This window comes from Sparus aurata, chromosome 23, assembly GCF_900880675.1.
Source record: "Sparus aurata chromosome 23, fSpaAur1.1, whole genome shotgun sequence".
Taxonomy (NCBI): Eukaryota; Metazoa; Chordata; class Actinopteri; order Spariformes; family Sparidae; genus Sparus; species Sparus aurata.
Genome location: NC_044209.1, coordinates 22323673 through 22334774, shown reverse-complemented (window position 1 = coordinate 22334774; position 11102 = coordinate 22323673). Strand labels below are relative to the sequence as shown.

The 11102-nt window shown below is 43.4% G+C and overlaps 1 long non-coding RNA gene across 1 annotated transcript in view; it reads right to left on the bottom strand.

Moving 5' to 3' along the window:
• Positions 1 to 11102, bottom strand: part of LOC115575572 (uncharacterized) — a 107576-nt gene that overhangs the window by 26189 nt on the left and 70285 nt on the right. The window lies entirely within an intron of this gene.

Here is an 11102-nt window from a genome sequence, read left to right as displayed (position 1 = left end):
GCTTGGATTGGACAAGTGTCAAGGAGTGGACATTCCTCAGACCTGGCAGGAATGGGATGTGACACTGGCTGCTATGTTGGTCTGCAACTACTCCACGCTTAAGGGAGCCAGTCACCCCTCTCTGTATCATTTCATTTATTTCCCTGCAGTAAAAAAAAAAAAAAAAAAAAAGAAAAAAAAAAAAAATCAAGCTAATGCGCTGAGAGATATCCGAGCCGTGTTTAATGGCACTTACATCTGTAAATTGTCTCCGCAGTGATTTTAAAAGACGTTATTACCTTCACTGAGAAGAAGCATCTAGCACCTGCGTTTTAGTGTTTGACACCAGGTCAGATTCTGTTTGAAATGTTTTGATTTACAAAAAAGTGGGAAGTGGCTGCCCTTCAGCGCAAATGGACTTAAAGCTGTCAGAGTTTTCTTGTAAACACAGCTGGTGAAAGAAGTAAAGGGGCAAAAGGAAAATTGATTTCCTGTTTCATCTTTTGACTTAAAAAAAGGATCCCCTTTACAAAAGGGAGCAACGCATTTTCACAGTTCAACTCTTAGAGGAAAGAATAATAAAGCGGTTTGGGTCAGAAGTGTAGAGGGCGCACTAGATAGAAGGTGTAAAGAGATCTCTACAGGACCAGATGATGACCCTGTTCATTAGTTGACACTCCTTTTTCGTGCAGTACAACCTCCTTACCGTCAATGTGTGGCAAAACAAACTCATGATGGACGCAAACGGGGAGAAGAAAAAGATAACATGACTTAACATGAAGAAAATAAAGAACTGATAAGGATCAGGATGACACACCAGACAGTGTGCTGCTTTGAAACTTTCAAAGAGGCCGGGGTGTTCCAGAAAAGATTTCACTCATAACAAATTCCTGCAATGGGGGGAGAGAAACCGTCTCACTAAGCCGGGGCGAACCATTTACTTGTCTGTAACCTTCAGCCGTCAATCAAACCGTATGCCCAAATACTTTCTAAATCTGTTTGTGCTGCTGATTGCTCAACAGCTCCTTAACAGTTTCACAGTCTTATCAACATTTTTATCTCGCGGATACACCTGGCAGATGTTGACTTAATTGCTCATTTGCTCAGTTCCTCCAAAGGAAGGAGCAACCGTGGTGACTCCAGGGTTAGTCGTGTCACCTGCGTATTGTCATGAGAGGAGATGAGCCCAGGTGTGCGTCTCATGCTGCTAAAACAGGATGCACTCAGTTTGCAAGCAAACGGTGCTTGCAGACTGAGCCCATGCGGGTGGATCCTATATGCAAAAGATGCATTTCACAAAGTTGTAAAGCTCGCCCCCCGTCCTCGCTTGTGAACATCTGCGCCTTTTGACGATGATCATGATACTATCACCTGTTACCAATTAACCTGTTTGCCTGTGGAAAGTTCCAGACAGGTGTTTGTCCCAGTGTGTTGTGTTGCCCCGACCTTTTCGAAACATGTCGCTGGCATCAAATTCAGAACTAAATCTCTTAAGTCGATGGGGTAAAACATGAAATATATTGTCGTTTTACTGTTTTCAATCGAGTATATGTCAAAAGGCTATGCAAATTATCACTCACCAGCATTTACAATGCTACAATCCCAACATGGAATGTGTCAAATTTTTCTGTAGAGAAAATATGTGTTTGTTCTGCAACTGTCCACCTGTCACTGATGATGATACAATAAACTATTCAGTGATTGGGAGAAATGATTTTGGACACTGCGACGGAGCAAAACACCAGCATGTCAGGTCTATATTCTCGACGGCTGCTGCAAGTTTCAAGAAGATTTCACTTACAGGGTGATGAAGTTGAGCGAAGTTAAATCAGGTGAGGGGCCATTTGAGAAAAAAAAAAGGCCAAATCTTAAATCGTCCAAATCCCAGTCTCTCTTTTGTTGGTTTAATTAAGCAAAGGTGTTGATTAATGTGATCCTGACGGTCATCTTTAAATTTCATATTAAGCAACTTTAGCAGCAAGGTTTTCGCAGCAGAACCCCGTGGGCAGAAACTTTTAAGTGCAGCCGGTTGAGGTTAGAAAACGTCCTCGTCTACGGTTATAACTTGGTAGAAGTCCGACCTGGATGCACTCTAGCACCATCAACGTCTTTCTATGTTCGAGGCTGACCTTTTTCTCTCACTTTCGTTTTTCACCTACTTTCTTTTCTCCTTACCGCACCCTGCCGTTAACCTGGTATGACACACACAAAGGTCAGGAAAGCAGTCAGCTGTTAGTAGACCAATAGGCCTCCTCTTGCTGCCCCAGAGCCTCCACTATACGCACACACTCACAAACACACACACACACACACACACACACAAGCATAAACGTGCACACAGAAACCTCCGGATGATAGCGCAGTCACACATTAGCACTGTCAACCTTGCTCTGTTTGCTCCTACCGCCGCGCATGATTCCCCTTGTCAGTTTGGGTTGCGGCCGAGGAGGAAGCCTTTCCCAGTTGTCCCTGGATGGTCTGATGCTGCCAGGCCAGGTGTACTCTGCAGTCACTCCCTGGGCCGGGGGAGCCAGCTGGGCCGGGCATGAGTCGCCCGGGCTCTTATCTGCAGGCCCCCCCTTGGACTTTGTGACCCTGTGACCCCACCTCGCCACTCCACCGCCTTGTATGCATTTGTTGAACACCGCGACAAAACATATTCCTTGCTGCCGCGGAATGAAAGTTGACTCACAGAACTTCCGACACCTCTGACCCCAACTCCCTTTCTCTGACTTTAACTCGCCACAACCGCTGTCTTACACTCTAATCCCCCTTGTGCCTCTGTACTTCATAAATGTCTGATCACGGCCTGTATTTGCCCTAACATGCCGCAGGCAGAACCAGACTGAAGGAGATGTGGTCAATGTTTCTCACTTTCCCCCGTCCCCTCCACGCTCACAGTGAAAACACCACGGCATCCTCACATGTCGCGGCAGCGCCGCATCTCCAGGGAGCGCACTGTAAAGAGAGATAAAAAAGCACAAACAAACATCCAACATGCCTTTTTCTCCCCTTCAGCAGGCTGAGTGCATTAGTGACCTTTTAAAGTGCTGTCTCCCTGGTGCTTTAAATATACCCCAAAGAAGAACAAACTACTAATAGGGCTAAAAAGCTGACACACTTTAAACAAAGATCAAACCATTTCTTGGCTATGAGGCAGTGCTTGCTACATTAATGGAATTCAATTATGTAGCCAAGACAAACAAACATCTCTGTAGGATAACAGCAGCCAAATGTGTAAATGTTTGCTCAGAATGAGGATCAGAATAAGTAAAAATACTGTTTTACTTCTTACATATAGTGTTCAGTGCTGCAGTCACGCAGTGCTTCAGAATTGTAAATAAAACGCTGTAGTTCCACGCCATAATCTCCAAGAACCTCAGTGACTTTTGTGTGTACCTGTTTAACATTTAAAGTCTCATACAAATGAGATAAAAAAAAAGGCAGCGATTCTGGAGAAGAGATGAGGACACTGAACGCAACGGCATTAAATACGTTCAATTCACCGCTTGGTTCAAGGAAAAAGAAAGGGTTGCAGGGTACGTTCGAGAAACAGCAACTTGCAGAAATGGAAGTATTTGTTTTCTTCATCTGCAAAATGACCTTATTGGTTAGAACCGTGGGTGGCAGTAAGCTCGCACCATATGACTCTAATTGCAGCAAGTCTGTATGTGTGTGCGTGTGTGTGCCTGCGTGCGTGCTCGTGTGTGCGGAGTGCAGCGGAGTTTGCGTGAGTGGAAAATCAGACGGAGCTACAGGGCCTACGGCGGGGAGCTGCGGCGAAGTGGATGAGGTCAGATTTGCAGAGGGCAAATGTCAAAGAGGAGATATTACAGTCCACATTACTCCCACTCAACCAGGAGAGGCTATTACATGGTGTATTTCAGACATTAGCATGCAGATAAAATAGATATTGACAAGATAAGATAAGTAAAGAAGCAGCCACCTTAGCTGGCAAATTGAAATATTGTTGATAATAACTGAAGGCCCTACATGATGTCTGAGACAGACGGTGCTTCCAGGAAGTAATCAAGACAAACTTCTGATATAAAATAGCCTCCTGATTCTTGCATAACTTTGGGCAGTCGGCTTGTACTGAGTAATAACTCCCCAAATTTAGCTCAGTTTGCTCTCTCCTGCTGCTTCTCGCAGTCTGATGGATGTGTGGCATGCTAGTCATGCCGCCTTGTGTCACCTGTGCTGCGCTCACTCCGGGCAGGGAGGCAAAGAGAGAGCCATGGGAGGTCTGGAGGAGGCCAGAGAGGGAAAGAAATAGGCATCTGTGATTAACACATACAGACACGTGTCACTGTGGAGCATTCACTGGGAGGCGCGCTGGGAGACGCTCACACACAACCTGCTCCTGACAGCAGAAGTTTGCCTAAATAAAGACATGGACAAGAGGATGAGAAAACCTGGGGAGGCCGTGATGAGCCAACCAACACGTCCACATGGAGAGGCGAGCGTTCGCATTCCACGAGTGTAAGTCAAGTAATCCATTGTTTAAAAGCGAGAGGGATGCAGCTGTCTGCACTTTGCCGTCGACATGTGCGATAACAATAAATTGTTAGCGGTGTTATTTCGAAACATGAAAGGACCTCTGGAGACGAGCCAAATTAAGGCGGTTTGGGGGTTGAAACGACAGTTCCATTATTCTTTTCTAATACCATATGTTCACGTTACACAGCAGTCTCTCTCTCTTTCTCTGTTGTTGCATACTTACACGAAGCAATAACACCCCGACTGGCAACCCCAGCAGACTACACTTTCAATCTTAACCTTTGAGCACGCCAGCCATTAGGAATTATTGACAGGGGGACATATTTTCTAAACTCAACCACTCCAACACCACCTCGACCAACACCGGCAGTTTCCAATCACCTCTTTTTCATTAGTTTTGTAGTGACACAGCTGGAGTCTCTAACAACCATTTCCAAGTTCACTGTTCTCAAAAAATGCGCTCTAAGAAAAAAATACAGGAAACTGACCGTTACAGGTCTTTTACCCTCTTTTAAACAAAACCTTTAAACAAAACAAGGAGAGAGAGAAAAAGTCAAAAAGTCAAAGCAAACACTGATTAGAGATAAAATTACTGCAAGACATTAAATCACGAGATTGGATCAGAATTTACTCTTCACCTGTCATATTTATTTTCAGGGGCTACATTCATCAAAGTACTGTTCAAACTGGGCCCACACTTTGTGATGGAGGTGATACGATAACAAATGAAGAGTCTAATTTTCTTGCTGACTTTAGGCCAAACAATTTGTGTTGTGCGTGGGGGCTGCAGTGCGGCTCCTGCCTGCCCTGTTTACATGTTTGCCTTTGATGATTATTCAATAAATATCATGACAGGATTTTCTTTTTCCCCTTCTGAAAGGGTGAGAAAGTGACCCAGGGCAAGAGATGGAGGGAGAAAAAGAAGAAGCGACTCACAGGGAAAAAAAAAAAAACTGCCCTTCACTTGTTGTATGTGACATCTACTACAGAAACAGACATTAAAACTGTCGTGAAATGCTGGTATGATGTTGATCTTACTGTCTACAGGTCGTTAACAGGTCTATCAAGGACTGCGCGCTTGTCGGGGTAGAAATAGGCGAGTCTCAGAATCTCAAGACGAAGTGCTGCTGCCCATGAATCCAGTGTGGCCAGCCTGTCATAAAGGCTAGTTAGAACACACTTATCTTACTTACAGTGAGGCTAGTAAGACAAAGCTTTTCTTGCTTTTTCACACTTTTGTTCGGGCCAAAACTTTGAGCCCAGCAACTCGGCACCCCGGCTTTTTCTTTATAAGCCCCTGTTTTGCTGCGATATTTTGACTCTGCTAGTCAGTTCACATTACATCTGACTGACCAAGTGTCTGGATCGAACCATTTCACAATAACAGCAAGGGGCGGGGTATCAGAAGACAAGTGGAAATGTGTTCATATGTCGTGTAAATACATAAAATTTGTATTGTTAGTAATATATGTTAGTAAGTAGTAGATTGTAGAAACCATTTAAGGGTCAACCATAAGGCACTGCATGGGACAATCTGACTGTCTTTCAGAGTAATTCTGGTATATTATATTACAACCTGGATCTACGTTATGTAGTTTTGGTCATCATTCCAATCAAAAGTAGTATTCAATAAGTTAAAGGTCCAGTGTGTAGGATTGAGTGTCATCTGAATACCATTGCCTGCTAAAAATAAATGTGAAATGTGTGTAGAACCCTCTGTAGAGTCAGTTTAGCCCAAACATGTTTGGTTTTTCCATGTTTGGGCTACTGTACAAAGATGGCTCTACTGAGGGCCGACTTCTTAAAAGAGGACCCGCTCCCTCAGTGGATATAAAGTTCTAAGGTAACAAAAACAAAACAATTCCTAGTGTTAGGTGATTTTTAATTACAAAGATGCAGAAACGCAACAAGCAAAACAAGCAGTCACACTGTCATACAGACTTTGAACCAACGTCAAGCTTAGCCTCAACCCCAGTATCTTATTTCAGTGTGAAAACAAACTCAAATTATTACCAATGGCAAACGTCCGTTGTAAACACCCATCGCATTTTTAACTTCTCGATTCAACCTTGACCCGCTGTTCTTGCCATGGTTGCAAGCAGATAGCATCCCTCTGCAGTGAGAGACTACTCCTACCATTTTGTTCACTTCCAGTTTTGGTGTGACCTCCAAAACGGTTCAGATATTCTGGCTTGTTTACAACCAGTTTGATCTCAGCGAGCACAATTACAGCCAAAGAGATAAGATGGCAGCGATGCAAAAACTGAGAACCGAGTTGTGAAAAATATCCTTTAACCATCACAATTACACGCCTGACCCAAACCCTGAACCTGAACCTAAGTCTGATTTCACAAGGTTTAAAACTGTAATTGGTTTTCACAAAACAAGAAATACATGCACAGGCGGACAAGGTTGAACTGACTGCAAAATGGTGAAAGTCTGACAAGAAGACTGTCGCTGTTCCACTGCGCCGGACTCGCCGACGACTGCAGGGGCGACAACAAATGTTCGACATCCCCTTAACCGAATACATTAACCTGGTGATTGGCTGGGAATAAGAAAACGTTTCAAATAAACAGAAGAAGTAATGAGCCCCTGCAAGGTGAATGAGACCACGGGGGACGACAGAAGGGCAAAGGAGGCCTGAGAGGGAATGAAACTAAACCAACACCAGTACCCCTCACCTGCGTCTGGCTCCCAACTTCTGGTGCTGATCCTGGTGTAAACTTAAATTGTTAAAAGGACGCTTTGAGGAGTCTTCGTCTCTCAGGAGTTGCACAAGCAGAAACACACACACGTGGACACACACACACACACACACACACACACACTTGAGGGAATGGTTCCACGGAGAGATTCAGTGAGCCATCTGCCAAATTAGGCCATGAGCCATGAGCCCACAACTTCACTGTTCTATTCAATTTTCAATTACTGGGCTAGAGGCTTAAGCACAAGGTCTGTATACATGCATTTGAGACGCAGACACACATTAATAGATATTTCTTTTCACACACGCATCCAATATGAGATAGGATGAATCGTGCAAAACACGACTGAGTTATTCATAATGTCTCCATAATGGATAACTTACACGGTGCCGCTGCTCGTTCACATTATCCTTTCTTAAAATTCAACACTTGGACGGAAGATGCGGCGGGAGACGCGGCATCTTGAGTGAGAAATCGGCTCCCAACGACACTGACAACATTTGTCTACATACATGCGCACACACGAGAGCACACAAGCGTACAGTAAATTCTGTTCGTCAACCAACACACATAAAGACGCCTCTGTTGGTGAGAGCTGCTTCAGTGCCAGCTCTGCACGTCCCAAAATGTCAGAGGCATACATAGCAGGGAGGGTGTGAGGTGATAAACGCACCCGACTGAAAATGTCAGAGTGTCACCCGTTGCCATGACAGCCGGCAAAGTTTGGCAGGGACTGGAGTGCTTCAGCCAAAGGCCAGATTACTTGCTAAGGCTAATTGAGCCTGTGGTTCTCTAGTATGACTGTATACAGGCAAGGGCTATAAAAAGATGTTGGAGAATCTGCATTTCTTTGTATTTATACAAAATAACAGAAAAATAGATCTTACGTAATCTTACGTAATTAAACTCTGCCGGTGATAGCAATCATTCAGGAAATAATGAGTCACCAACACAAAAAAACAGTCTGAAACATATTTCAGAACCAGGTTGTCGTTGAGGATAGGAGAGTTGTTCACAAGGTAAACTGAGGGAAGTGGGCAGATGGAAGGAGGTGAATGCTACTTAAGGGAACATTCAGGGTCTCTGTGGTCCTTCCTGCTGATCAGTCATCAGTAAGCCCACCCTAAGGCCACAGTTACACGTAAAACCTTTTAATGCAGCTTAGTTAGTCCGAACAAGGTCACACAAAGTTCCTTTGCTGACACTGTAGCAGAGTTGACGCTTAAAGCTGGGGTTGGTAAGATCGTAGAAACCCCAAAAAAATGCATGCTGACCAGTTTACTGGCCACATCTCCACACGTGTTAGCAGCTAGCTCTCTCAGCTTGTTTCAATTTAATGAATACATAAATAAACAACTCTATCAAATATCACAATCATATTAATACAAGCCTACCTGGACTTGCCATGCGCAGCCTAAATCTGACGCCATTCTTGCTTGCTTAGAGTGAGCAATATGTAGCTAAATATCTACGGTATGATTTTACCCAACATACTGTATCTCACATGCAGAATGACCAAAAATATCAACAAGCTGTTCTTTATATATTGCATATATGCAATATATAAAGAACATAACATATAAAGATTGCATATATATTCATATTATTAACTGTGTGTTGACTCACTACTGCGATGTAAAGAGGTGAAATGTATTTCTACTGTTTTGTGAAAAATATACATTGTCGGTATCACAATGAGAACTTAAAAGGTGGGCCCAAATGCAGGATATGGCAGGCAGGACCTAAATTCAAAATACATTGCAGGAACAGGTAAACAGAACAGCAGCTCAACAAAGATCAAACTGAAAATGATACTTAAATCCAAACTCAACTGATGAGGGGATGAGGTGCAGGTGGATAGATAGGTGGAAAAGCACAGGTGAAGGGAATGAGGAGAACAAGAAACTGAGCCGCCAGGGAAAACACCGGGAACAGAGCAGGGGCTAACGAGGCTGATGCAGGGCAGGCATGGAGGGAAAAGCAAGCTGGGGAGGAACCATTAACGCAAAGTGCAGAGACAAAAAACCCCAGAAAGCATAAAAGGAGACAGAAATGACAAGACAGTGACAGTAGGGCTGTTGTGTTGGATTCATTGTACGATGTAAGGGTTTGTAGACAGGATATCCAAAAGAAATAAAGAGATTTTAGTGGCATTTGGTGGAAAATGATGTGAGGCACTTCATAAATGCAGCGTGAAGCTCCTGCCAAGATGTACATGTACATACTGACATGTACATATCACGTCAGCACAAGTGTTAAGATCTGGACCTGCATTTCACTTACAGGTGAAATGAACACCTGCTTGTCTTATATGAGTGTTGGATCAAAACACTCTGTTGCAAATTAAAAAATGGAAATTATGACATTTTCCGAGGTATTTATTTTTACCCCAAGTGTGTGACTTTGAGCCAGTGTTTGTTGCTCTCTGGCTGTTTGAAACAGCTGCTGCCTGTGTTCCTGGAGGCGGGATTGAGCCTCGCAGTTGACTAATTATTATGGCAATGTGATAAATTATTATACTTGGATAAAACCTTGTGGCTGCTAACACTTACAAATGTTCTAAGCACTTCAACGTGAGGTCACTTCCGTAGTTCGAAAGCATGAAGGGGAAGTTTTGAAAAGGGTGAACCATCAGCTCAGGGAAATAATTTGCAGTGGCGCCTCAGGTTCAGATTAACACCTGCACAACCTGGAATGTAACTTCAGCTCTGTGAGAGGTTTCAGTTTGTCGTGGCACCCAGCCTGTCTGTTTCTATGTCGAACACAATGTTTCAAGTGATTTTACCATTTACACGTAATACAAATCAGGGACAACAAAGTACAGGACACAATAACCAATAAAACAACTTCTTTGGTGGCCGGTGGAGAAAGTCCCCAGACTCCGAGCTCAACTGTGTGGGTGGTTGAGTTAGAAGAAAATGTACAAACTCTGTGAAATGCGGTCAACACACAACAATTTTTTTGGTTTATTCTGAAAATGATTATACATGATGATATTTCTTTGAGACACGTTAATGCAAAGTGTGAACTAAGCTGTCCCCTTTGTGATCACATCAGTTATGAGACGCCTGATCTTCATGAAACATCAGAGAAAGATCAGTAGCTACATTACGCTGAAACTACAAATTCCACAAATACAGTAGAGGCTCGGCTTACAGCTTATAATAGATGGATAAACATCAGAGTTTCCTTTTTTAATTGCAGACGGTGAGCCATCTGCTTTTTTCAAGGCTTTTACACGTTCCAGTCGCTTCAGGAAAAAGGGCTGCGTGTCATTTCTGTAAACAACATTTTCCCGTTGTGACCCTGACCGGCTGATGTGCAACAAGAACAAGACGACACACTGACTTACCAATTTCAGCTTCTTAATTAAAAATGGAGTTTGTGACTTTTGAGACACATCTACACATCTTCACCATCTGGTAAAAAAATTAAAAATGATTCTGTTTTGATGTGGGCAGCATGACGATGAGTGAAGGGTTTTTCTCCAGATACCGCACTACCTGCCTGTGTGAGTTGGTCCTGTATGGTGCACGCCACCTCTCGTCCAACGTGTGCTGCCCTACAACCTTTAATATATATGGATGTAAAAGATGGACGTGTACTTTTTACCTCCAAGGATGCAATAATAGAAAGAGTTTGGTTCAGCCCTGGCCGGAAATTATTATCATTATGCATCATCTTTACAGCGGGAACCGCCATGTTTCTCTTATGTGGGGCCCTGAAGCTGCAAAAATGAGGCAATGAATCTTCATTAATTGGCTGAGGATCTTTTCTAGCAGTGTGCTGGATGTCCCTGGACACTGATTATTGCATAGCATTCATAGTACTATATTTATTCGCCTTAAAAGTGTCTCTGTTATGAAACAATAAACATTTCCACATAGGTATAAGAGATTATTCCTTTTGCACTGT